At 52.8% G+C, this 12,380-nt stretch overlaps 1 long non-coding RNA gene across 1 annotated transcript; it reads left to right on the forward strand.

Annotated features, from left to right (window-relative positions):
- Positions 1–8,446: 8,446 nt before the first annotated feature.
- On the forward strand, positions 8,447–10,190 carry LOC138925097 (uncharacterized). The gene is made up of 2 exons (XR_011440795.1): positions 8,447–8,576; positions 8,914–10,190. It is a non-coding gene; the product is annotated as an uncharacterized lncRNA (long non-coding RNA).
- The last annotated feature ends 2,190 nt before the right edge of the window (positions 10,191–12,380 follow it).

Consider the following 12,380-nt stretch of genomic DNA (forward strand, 5'->3'; position numbering starts at 1 on the left):
TGTTCTGAAAGGGAAGGGTCCACGCAGCCTCCCTCAGCCACTTCTTTTCTTCCAATACCAATGCAATGTATTTCTTCCAATACATCAAGATGATCTTCCTGATATCAGACCGGAACCTTTCTAGCCATATTTTGAAATAGTACACTGCTATTTTTTATTGCAATGGCAGTCCTGCTTCCTCCAGGGAACTTCCGTTTATGGGTGTATACTGAGGAAAGGGTGCCAGGACTGGGGGCTGGAAGGTGGCCCTGGGGCTGTCACTCAGCTCCACCATCTGGAGTATGACCGTGGGGCGGCACTTCACCTCTCCAGGCCTTTGTTTCTCCATGGGGACAATGACACCAAGCATATGTGCCACACAGGGTTGTGAGAACCTCATAAGTTAATAGACGCAGAGTAATAGCAATAATGGTAATATCTGACATTTAATGAGTGCTTGCTGGATACCAAGCTCTGGACAAAGGGCTTTGCTTGTGTTCTCTCGGACTTCTCTGCCGAGGCTTGGAAAGGCTAACTAATTTCCCAAGATCACACAGGTGGGAAGTAGCAAGTCCCAGATTTGAACCCAGGTCAGTTCCAGAGTCAGAGTCACAAACATGACCCAGCACCAGCCCTCATCAAAGCTCTTCACGGAATTGAAAAGGGACTGAAAGCTGCATGCGATGATGACTCTCCTCGGAAAGCAAAGTCGTGCGTGGAAACGCTTCAGTCAAGGAGTTCCAAAGCCCAGCCTCCTCTTCCCTCACCTCGTCCATCCGTCCCAGGCGGATGGCGGCCCCTCCCACACTCCTCTGGCCTCTCCCTATTCCCTCCCCTGCTGGGGGCGGGACGCCCAGGACAGCCACGCTGTTGTTACAAGAGTCATTTATTTTAATAAAAGTTAAATCCCCTCAGCTACATTGCCACCCACAAACCATCAATATTTCAGGACTATTGCTCAGCCCAGGGTGGCAGAGATGGCCCCCTTCGTGTCTGAGCAGCGGCTTCCAGTTAAAAGTTCACTGCAGAAAATTTGATGCCTAATAAATTCGAGTCTTCCCTGCTTTAAATCATTTTTAAACCTCGATTGCCGCAGAAAATATAATTAGTAACAACTGGTCATTTGTACCAGAGAAGTCTCATTAAAACGATTCCATGCTGGAAAGGCAGGTGGGAGGGGGAGGCAGGAGGGTGGTGGGGGTGGTGTAGGCAGGCACCGAAGGATCGGGAGGCCTGAGGAAGGCTTGGAAAGGGCTGGGGGATGCTCTTAATTACAGATTGATTATTTCTGGTGATTGAGCACAGAATATAATCAACTCGACATTTCCAGACTGGACCAGAACGGGGGGGGACAGGCAGGATGACAAGGATTGAGGAATCTTCCAGATCTTCTGTTCTAAGCTGAGCAGCTGGCTAAGGGGTGGGCCTGCGGGTGGGTTGGAGGGGCACGAGTGGAGGGCCACGAGGCCTCCCCCATCGGACTTCTGGCTAGCCCCTGGCCCGGGGAGGTGGCTGCAGAGTTTCCCAGGGGCTGTCGAGCTGTTTACCCCATCCATACAGGAGAGCGACTGCACTCTTATTGGGGCTGTGGTCAGTTACCAGGAGGACTTGAAATCAAAGATTGGAATCCCAGCTCTGACCCTTGGGAGATGGTCCCTGTGGGGAATGACTCACCTAAAGCACCCAGTTTCCTAGTGACTGAAGTGGGCATTGTCCCACCCCCCAGCCCTGTGGGGCCTCGGGGAGGATCGCCTGAGATGCTATATATGGAAATTACCTTACCTGGCATAGAACAGGTTGGGGAAAATCGGTCCAGTCTGAATTTCCTGACAAAGAAGTTGTCAAGAAATTGAAAAGCAGTTGCCAGAGTGAAATTTTCTTCCTGGGAGAATGCTAAGAACAAGAGAGATGCTGCTCTCCCAGGGAAGGTGTGTGTGTAGGGGGGTGGAGGGGGCCTGGGTGGTCCTTCTCTGAGGCAGGGGTGGGGTTTCGGCCTCCCAGGGAACCAGCTGGGTGGGCTGCACGGTCACTGCTCTGGAGCCAGTGTTGGGCTCTGGTGTGTTCGTGGGTTGGCATCTTCACTTGCCAGAGGCTGCCCCTGGGATTTTCACCCTCTTCCATCACCTCTCCAGGAACCTTCGGTAGGTGCTAGAGACAGCCACAGGCCTCTGTCCTCTCTGCTTGCCTGGGAGGCGGCCGAGGAATCCCGCCTGGGAGAGCAGAAGGAGAAGCTGAACCAGCCTCCCTGTCCCAGTGCTCAGCTCCAAGCCTGCTGAGACAGTGCCTTGAGCTCCTGCCCTTCCTTGTCCCAGCATCTCTGCTCTCCAGCCCAGCCTCTGTGGTGGAGTCCAGCGTAGCCCAGGGTACCCCCTCTGGTTTCTTAGGCTTCACCTCTCATCTCAAGGTCAGCTCAGCTCAGTTCTTGGGGATCTTGACCAGGGAATTCCTTGCTCCCTCCTGATTCTGAGGAGCCCCTACTGGAAGGAGTTCAGGGCTGCTGCCTTGTGATGGGAACTGTAGAGAATATGGGCAGTGTCTTAGTCCATTCAGGCTGCTATAGCAAAATGCTATAGACTGGGAGCTGAAACAACACCCATTTACTTCTCACAGTTCCAGAGGCTGAGCAGTCCGAGATTAAGGTGCTGGCAGATTTGGTTCTTGGTGAGGGCTCTCTCCTTGGCTTATGGACGGCCGCCTTCTCGCTGGGTCCTCACATGGTGGAGATAGAGAGAGCGCTCTGGTCTCTTCCTCTTCTAAAAAGGGCACTAATCTCATTAAGGGGCTCCATCCTCATGACCTCATGTAAACCTAATTACCTCCTAATCCTAATGCCATTACATCAGGGGTTAGGGCCTCAACATATGAATGGGGGGAGCAAAAATGTTCAGCCCATAACAGGTAGTCTTGGTCATCCTTGCAGGGTTCTGGGGAGCAGGTGAAACTGAATCCCAGGGGACAGTAGCTTTCACAACTCCAGGCCCCCGCAGCAGACGATCAATCCCCTTGCAAGGGAGGCCTCTCCTCCCCCACTGTCTGTGAGGCCACAGAACATGGGAAGACAGCGTGTGGTCATGCACATAAGCACCGGTGTGCACACAGCTGCACATGTCCTGTATCCTCCGGAAGTTTCCTGAGGGAGAGCCACAATTTCTTTCTACTCCCTGACCCTAACCCCCATCCTGCCTACCCACAACAAGACCAACACACTGGGGACAAAGATCTTCCCAGGCACCCTTAGCTGAGACATTCTGTGGCACTCTAGGTTTGAGATTGCTACTTCCAGCTGTGTGGCCTTGAGTAGGTCAATCAACCTCTCTGGGGCTCAGCTTCCACTTCTAAAATTTGAGATGATAATGGTAATAACTGTTCTGCATACTTAAGGAGGACGAAAGATGTGCAAGGTGGGGTTATTATGATCGTGTTCATCATAAACCATATTCCTGATGGTCCAGGGTTGTGGGGGGAGCATGGGAGAGGGAAAGTATCCTCTTAGTTAGAGCTCTTGCCTCAGATTTCTTCAGCCTTCCCTGAGGCGTGGGGGAGGAGGTGTCTAGGGGTCTCGCCTCCCGCACGCAGCCCCCAAACTTGGATCTGTGATTGGCCAGGCAGCCCAGCCCCCACGAGCTGGACAGGTTCAGGGTGGGTGCCGTGGGTGGATGGGCAGCCAGGAGCCCCCATGAGGAGGCCGGAGTGCCCAGAAGGGCACCTGTGTGCGTGTTGGTGGGATTGTGGGTGGCTCTGCAGGCAAAGGCCTCCATTTCTCCAAAATAGCTCGGCAGCGCAGCAGTGGCGGGGACAAACCAGTGTGTACAGTCCAGGGTGGGCTGCCACCTGAGGGTTGCCGGGGAAACCATGGCTGCAGAAGCCCCCAACCATTTGCCTCTTCACCATGGAGACAGCGAGATGGAGGCAGCAAGGGGAACAGAACAGGTGGCCCCCACCACGGGCTTCGGGAACCACAGCGGCCCCCGCGCCTATCACTGGGGGAGGCAGCGACTTTGGGATCAATTTTCCGATTACAAAGCCATGTTCAAATGTCAAGTCCTTCTCTCCTGCTTGTGGCCCCCACCCCATTTCGTCAATCTATCCCCCTCCTCTCTCCTGTTGCTGGCTTGTATTTCATGTTAGCGCAAGGCTGATCTTCGAAGAATGAAATTTGGCAGCAAGTGAATGCCTAATATGACCTCATCCTGTCTGGTGTTTTCGGGAAAGGGCGCCTCCTGAAAGGCGGGGGAGGTAGAGGGTGGGGTGCACGGGGTGACTGCACGCCGCTCTCTAGATTTAAACAGGCCTCCTACCCAGGCAAAGGGGTGTGGGGCTCTTCTCCTCAGTCAGACCCCTGGAGCCCAGCTCATTACCCTCTCTAAGGAAGACCATTAGCGTGGGCCAACTCTGGCAGTTTCCAGAAAACTCTTCACACTTCTCTTGTAGCACCAGCGTGTGGGTTCCCTTCCGGGCCTTCTGGGGTACCGGGAGGTGGCAAGTTAAAAACGGGGCTAGGAGGGCTCTGCCGAGGTCATCCTACCCAGGGCCGCTCTCCAGACAGGCCTCCCTGCAGGGTCTAGGACAAATGGCTGCCTTCTCCAGGGCCCACCAACCCTCTCTCGCTGCAGTGTCAGCCCTGCCTCTGGGAGTCTGGGCTCATCGGAGAGGGAGAGAGGTGCTCAGCATCTCCTCAAAAAAGATGCTCAGGCCTGTGGAGGAAGAATGACCTTTCAGTCTTCTCCTGTCCCTGCCCTTTACATTGGGCTTTTCCCATTTCCCAGGCCCTTACGACTTCATTTGTTTTTGATTGTTTATCTGTATCATGAGTCAGGGGTTACTTCTCCAGGTAAGCAGACAATTGAAAGCCACTGACTCTTAGAACTCACCAACTTATAGGGAACAGTTCCCCTCATCCACTCCTCAAGCCCTGACCTCTCAGCTGTCACCACACCCAGCCACCCCCTCCTCCTGCACAGGCTACCCCCAGTTCAGTTCCTCACCACACCAACGTCCATACCCCTTCCCCTCCTACTCTGGGCACCAGGTTGGCTTGGCAGCCAGTATACCTTGCCCACTGCCCCCACTCCACCCCATCCTGGCCATCTGTCCAACTCTTAGGCTCTCTGACTTGTCTCTGCCTGTTTGATGTTCGAGCCGTCGGCTGTGACAATCATATCTGATCATTAATAATGCAATAATGGAATAGTGACTGGAGAGACACTTGGATAATCAGCTAGCACAGGCTCATTAGTGGTACAGAACAATCACAGCGATGTAATAACAGATCCCAGGAAATTTCAATTAAACCTGGAACTTTGTTAGGGTTTCATTTTATTTTCAGCACAGCAAAGGACAGCGTAATTGCAATCAACTAAAGCCAATGCAAATCTCTTCCAAAGAGACCCCTTCCCCTGGGTCTGCCAGGGAATTAAGTCTCGCTCTTCCTGAGCTCCTGCCTGTCTTAATTCTGAGCCATTTAATGATCTCCTTCTCTGCCCTGAAGAATGTTCCGCTGGCGTCTCTGGCTCCTCTTAACGACAGGATCATTCTGGCTTCTGGCCACAATGATAAAGATGATGAGGCTAAGAATTAGCATTCACTGAGAGCTCAACTTGTGCCAGGCACTGTGCTGAGCCCCTTACACGGGTACCTGCGTCTAACCCTCACTGCAACCTACAGAGGTACTGATTAACATTATCATCGTCTTACCTGTGAGCTCACTGAGTCTCACAGTTAGGAAGACGCTCCGGGTAATACATCTTGTCAATTTCAGGGGCGCAACCAGAACTCTAAGCCGGACCTGCCCAGGTCCGAAGCCCACCATTGTTGCTCACACTGGCTCTCTCTCCTCCTCTCCCTTCTTCCTTCTTTCTCTCTTTCTCCCTGTCTCTCTCCTTTCTCTCTCTCTCTCTCCCTGGATTAGGTACCGGGGGAGCCTAGAAAGTGCTAAAGAGGGATGGGGTAACCCATGTCATATCCTTGGTCTCCAGTCTAGGGTGGGCAGCTGGGGAGACATTTAAAGAAAAGTTTTCCTGAATCTTGCCCCCAAATCAAACCACCTAATCAGAATCTCTCAGGATAGGGCCCAGGCATCTATATATATTTTTTAAGCTCCTTGGGTATTTTTGAAGTCACTGTGCTTAAAACCTTGCCCAGTGCTTCTCTGGGCCATTGGCCCAGCCCTGCACCCCTTGGTTCTGAAAGAGAAAGGGAATCAGAACAAGGCTCCTTCTGAGACGGTATGTGCTGACTCTCCCATCTATGGTCTATGACCTCAGCTCTGGCTTCGATTTCCTCATCCCCGATGTGGAGCATTGACCCAGGCGGTCCCTACTATGCGACTTGATCAGAGGTTTCCTAAAATGGACAATGCCTTGTCTCAAGTCCATGATTTGCCACAGGCTTGTGGGGGAGATAATTTAGAGCCAGGACTACCTTTTCAGAATCCCTTAAGTCACTGTTTGTCTAAAGTCAAATCACATTATTTCATACTCGCCTTTAAATTGACTCACTTCATTTCCTTAAATGTTTTTAAAAACTTAATTTTAGGGGCTGGCCCGGTGGTGTAGTGGTTGAGCTCGCTCATTCCACTTCAGTGGCCTGGGGTTCGTGGGTTCAGATCCCAGGTGCGAACATATACATACACACCACTCATCAAGCCATGCAGTGGCAGCATTCCACATACAAATAGAGGAAGATGGGCATAGATGTTCGCTCAGGGCCAATCTGCTTCACCAAAAAAAAAAAAAAAAAAAAGCAACAACAACAACAAAAAACAGCTAAATTTTACATCATTATCAAATATGGAAGACTATATTTCCTGCCACAAACCAAAGGTAACCATAAAAATGTTACCATCTAAATTCATCTCCTACATCTTCAAGGCTGTGCAGACTGCACTGGCTCAGATCCTCTTGCCCAGTCAGCTCGTCCTTTCCTCAAGTGGGATCTTGATGGCTAACAGCCCCTGGTGGAAGTGCAGACCCACACGGCTCCCTCCCATGGGGAAGAAACAGGGGGTCTAAGTCTTGAAGGGTCGAGCTGTCTCTTCAGTCTCATTGTTTGGGGAGCTTGTCCCTCTTGTGAGACTGAGTTCTAAATCTATAGCATCGCCCTTCTGAACCTCAGTTTTGACACCTGCAAAGTGGGTGTCAGGAGACAGAAGGCACAACTTGGGCTTGATTGTGGTGGGCACTTGCTCCTACTTCCTCCACTCTTCTCATCACAGGGGCAGGGGCAGAACCGACCGATGGAGTGGGGGAGAAGTCAGATGACCACGTGGTGATCAGAGGGACTTTAGGAAGGTTCTTGGACTTCAGGGTGGCAACCTCTCCAAACTCACATGAGACACCGGATCTGCCACCGTGGACAGCTCAGAGCTCCGGGTTTAGGGACCACTTAGACCATATGGGCCTCATTTCCTCATTTGTAAACACTTGTTAAACCTCAGCTAGGCGCTAAAAGGACTATCACCCAGCCCTGCCCTCATGGAGCTCCACTGCAGCCAGAGGGCAGACACATGAACAAATGTGTATGCGGCACTGTGCTAGGTGCTGACGCCAACAGGGTGAGCCCAGGGCAGGAAGGGAGGCACTCAGCGCATGCTCCCTCCCCAGATTCCCTCCTTTCGCCCCTCAACCCAGACGGTGCCTGCACCTGTCCTGCATAAAAGGTGAGCACTCGGTCGCGTCCACTTGGGGTCCATTTATGAGTGGTAGCTCGTCTACAGGCTAAGAGCACAGGCTTCGGGCCTGGCCCTGACTTAAGATTTGTGTCACTCATGGCAAAGTATTAACCTTTCTCAGCTTCAGTTTCCTTATCTGCGAAATAGGAACCGTGTAAGGACTGCGTGAGATGGTGTCTGCAAAGTGCTTGGCAGAGAGTGTGAGAGAGTTAGCCCTCCAAAAACATCACTTGTAGTTACTCTTTTTTCAAGTAGGAATTCTAGTTTGGGAATGGGACACACTTGGAGGCAAATGCCAGCTCTACACCTCGCTGTGCATACAAACTTTGAGCCTGTGTTCTCCTCCATAAGGGGGATGATAGTGGCCTCTCAGGCAAGGATATGGATGCAAGGTCCCTAATGCTGCCCACCCCCATCCACTGCCTGGGTCTGAGGGGAGGCCACATGCCCAGCCAGCACAGGGCAAGTCCAGGCTGAAGGTTCAGGGTTCACCCGTATGCCCCCAATTCCCCTCACCCCGCCCAGAGTGGCCCCTCTGAGGTGCTCTTGCTTTTTTGATGATCAGTCTCATCATCATCCTGAGCCCCAAGTCACAGAGAAGACAGACCCATCCCCCACTGCCAGATCACAGCTGGCCACCCAGTGTGGACAACATTGCTGCTGACCATGACAAGGAGCATGTGCGGTCCAGAGACTGGGGAAGCTGCCCCAGTGAGGTCAGGGTGAAAGGCTGTGGGAGGGAGAGGACGGGAAAAGGAAAGAGAAAAATACCCCTCCCTTCTCCTTTTCTTGAACCTCATTCTCTCCCTGCTCATCTAAATCCTCACCAGCTCCTTGAAACTCCTCCAGCGGCAGCCATGGCACAGAGGAGAGATCCAAAACTTCTCGAAGAAGACATGCATTTGAGTTCTATTTCTGCCATTGCCAGGTGAACTTGGGCCTCCCTACTCAGAGTTGCTTTATCTATAAAGGGGATGGCAATGCTCTCCTCCGAGGGTCACCGGGAGGAGCAAATGAGAGGTTTGCAGAGGGGCAGGTTTCTATTCTTCTGCCCTTCCTCCTCTTGGAACCCACAGCTTTTCAGAAGCTGCAAGATTTTTCATCTACTCTTTCCTCCCACCTCTAAGCTCCTCCCTGCCTCCCAGGCCAGGACACCCTCTCCACCACCACCTGGGTGATGCAGAAGCCCATATTTTCAAGTGTCGTGAGTTCCTGAAACATTAGGACATTGACGATGTAATTAATCATCCCTTCTCTGGGCTCAGGCCAGCGCAGACCTGAAGGCCCCTTTCTCAACCACTGGAGAAGGAGGAGGTGATTCCTGCCCCGGGAACGCTTACATCTGAGCACAGAAATGAAGACGTGATGCCTCGGAAGGGCTCGCCGTCCTGCCCCCTGCTCCTGGGCCAGGAGATGCCCTCTCCTGACCCCATTAGAGCTGACATCTTTACCACCTGGCATTTCTGGCCAGAAGCTGGCCAGTCCTCAGCCCACTCTTCAACACCCTGCACTCCATACAAATAAGAATGTGTTTGAAGCAAAAATCCTTCAGCAATTACCTGCAGAAACGGGATGGAGGACGCTGGGGGCAGAAAGGGGAATTTATTTATTTGTGCTGTGAGTTTTTAAATTGTCCTTCTGTAGATAGAGGCATCTCTCCAGCAGCTCAGCCCCAGATCACGGCAGCTAATCTGCATCCGGCGGATGAAAATAGCCTCCCAACCAGATGGAGACCCAGAGCACACCAGGAGCGCAGAACCGGTTCTGAGCGCTGAGAGTGGGGACTTAAACAGAGTCACATGAAGCCTTCTTGGGATTTTCTAGGGTGAGAGGGAGTAGAGAAGGGGACAGGACTGCCACGACTAGGAAGGTGCAGGGAGGAGAGAGGCGGAAGCTAAGAAAGGGAAGCGAGAGTTCACTCCGGCATTTTCCCTGTAATTTTCTTCAAAGCCTTGAGTGGGAGCAATCTTCCAGGCGGTCAGGGTGTTTGCGCATCTGTCGTGCTCGGACGGGAGCAGGAGGATGGAGGTTTTGCATGTTTCCCAGAGACAGCAGGGTGCCGTGGAAAAGGCATGGGCTCTGAGGCCAGACCTGGTTCCGTACTACCCATGGGAATTTTGGATGGCGTAACTTGCTCCCTTGAGCCTCAGTTTCTTGCTCTGTAAAGTGTACTTATGATATTTACCTCTTAGGGCTTTGCTGAGGCTTCATTAAGATAAGGAATGTGAAGTGCTGTGCTGTGGACTGAATGTTTGTGTGTCCCCAAATTCGTATGTTGAAATCCTAACCCCCAATGCAATGATATTGGAAGATTAGGCCATAAGGGCAGAGCCCTCAGGAACGAGATTAGTGTCCTTATAAAAGAGACCCCAGAGAGCTCTCTTGCCCCTTCTTGTCCCTTGCTGTGCTGAGGACACAGCAAGATGGCTGTCTAGGAACCAAGAAGGGAGCCCTCGCCAGACACCGAATCTGCTGGCATTTTAATCTTGAACTTCTCAGCCTCTGTAACTGTGAGAAATAAATGTCTATTGTTTATAAGCCACCCAGTCTATGGCATTTTTATTATAGTAGCCTGAATGGACTGCACACTGGCCTGGTACCTGGCACTTTGAGAACTAGACAAATGTTCGCCCTCTACCCCTACACCTCTTCCCTGAGTCCACCTCGGGGAAGGGTGTTTAGGGGGATGGTGGAACTTTGCCTGTAGAAGAAGAGGTTCCGTTTGGGTCCCCACACAGTCTTGACACAAATTTCATTCTTCTCTGGACCAGCCTAGCCCATCCCGGAGCTCCAGTGTGGTTTGGGGCTGACAAACAGCTGCTCACTTCCAGGTTCAGAGTCCTCTAGAGGGAAGGGCCCTGTCTGTTTTGCTCACACTGTATTCGCAGGGCCAAGCACAGTGCCTGGCACATAGTGGGTACTCAGAAAACACCTGCTGAGGGAAAGACTGAGCGAATGAGCGATTACAGAAGAGGAGTGTTGCCGTGAGTGCAGACTCTGACCACAGCCAACAACGAACTTTGGAACAAGGGAAGTGACTCTTACATGGCGTTGCAAATGCCAAATGCTCCCGTCCCCAGCTGCCCCAGCCCCAGGTCTGTGTAAGTCCCTGGCTTAGGGGGTCACTCAGAAATGAACACGAGCCAGCCTGTGCTGTCTGAGGCTGTGTCAATCTGCTCTCCTCAGCAAGACCACAGGTCCTGAATGGTGAAGGAGCAGACCTTCAACCTCTGGAACCACCTCCGCTGAACACAGGCAGGTCCCCGGGGCAGGGGCTGAGGGCTAGGGAGGGGCTCCACTGGCGCCTGCAATCTTGGTTTGCTGCCTGACCTAGGGCTTCCCCTGGCCACCTGCGGCTCCCATAGACCCTGGGGAGTTGACCTTCCATTTCCCCAGTCCTCAGGATGAGGAAGTGAAAAGAGGAAGGGACCCCAAGCCATTTACTTCCCTAGAAAATGCTCTCATGTGAGTGCTCACATTTAACATGAGTTGGGCCAGTGAGAACAAATGGGAAACGAAGGGGGCTGGGAGCTCAGGAGGAGAAAGTGCAGGGCGAGGGGTGGAGGCCTCTGGGCACTGCAGCAGACCGGCCCCACACCATCTCATGTCACCCTCCCCGCTGGATGAAACTGTCAGCCTGAGGACACAGGGCCAAGCCCATCCGGGTGCTTTCTGCTCTACTGCTCCACCTCCTGACCAGGCACGGGGAAGGGAAGCTGGAAAAGTCAGCAAGTCCTGATCCGGGCAAAGTCCATTTTCTACTATATGCTCCAAGGTCTGTATCATCCAGAATTTCTCCAATGAATGAGTCACTTTGAAAGGCAGGAACACAAAATTAGGGGAAATGTCTTAATTGAAACACCCCTGCCTGCAGCAAACTTAATCCCTAGGTTGGGGATAATTCTGAAGGTCTACCCCAGAGAACACAGCGTGGGAATCACCTGGTGTGTGGGTCTGCGTTACTCCTGCAACGGAGCTCCTAGAAAGCTGGGTAGCCTTGGGAAGCTCTAATCCTGGGGGCCCAGCACGAGCCTGGCAGGTATTTGATAGGGGTCCAGGCAGGAAAATGGCAGGGAGGGTGGGTGAGAGCCAGGTGCTGCCTCAGGAGGCACAGGGTTCCTGCTGGTCCTCGGAGGGCCCCCAAACCCAGCTCCTTCTCCTTCCGCCATCCTCTCCACTTGTCCACATCCAGCCCGGCTGTCCACACCCTGTGCATCCTGAAGCAGCTGCCCTCTCAGCCCTGACCTGGCCTCTGGCTCACATGTTTAACCGCAGCCAATCCCCTGCGACATTCTGGACTCAATGAACTTCCGAGTTGCCGCAGCTGCCTTTGATGCCAGCAGTTCAGCAGAGAAAATCGATACCATTAATGGAGAAAATCTGGGCTGTGATGTGGTGATTTGGAATGGGCCTGGTGACCATGTCACTGCTTGCCCCCCTGCTAGGGATGGAGCGGGGATGAGCCCTGTCGGGGAGCCAGGAGGGCAGGCAGGCCCTCAGGGGGCTCCCAGGCCGGGACTGTGTCAGGGTCTGAGATCAGAGTGACAACCTGAAAAGGCACAGAAAGCTAGAAGGGAGAGCCTAAGTCAGTGCAGCACAGTTTAAGGTGTGCTTGGGAAGGGAGAGAGGACAGAAGAGAGGAGACGGCAGAGGCTGGTTGTCAGCAAGAATTCGAGGAGGAGCTACGGGAGGACATTGGCATTGAACAGCCCAGGGAAAGGAGCACGAGATG

This window comes from Equus caballus, chromosome 7 (assembly GCF_041296265.1).
Source record: "Equus caballus isolate H_3958 breed thoroughbred chromosome 7, TB-T2T, whole genome shotgun sequence".
Taxonomy (NCBI): domain Eukaryota; kingdom Metazoa; phylum Chordata; class Mammalia; order Perissodactyla; family Equidae; genus Equus; species Equus caballus.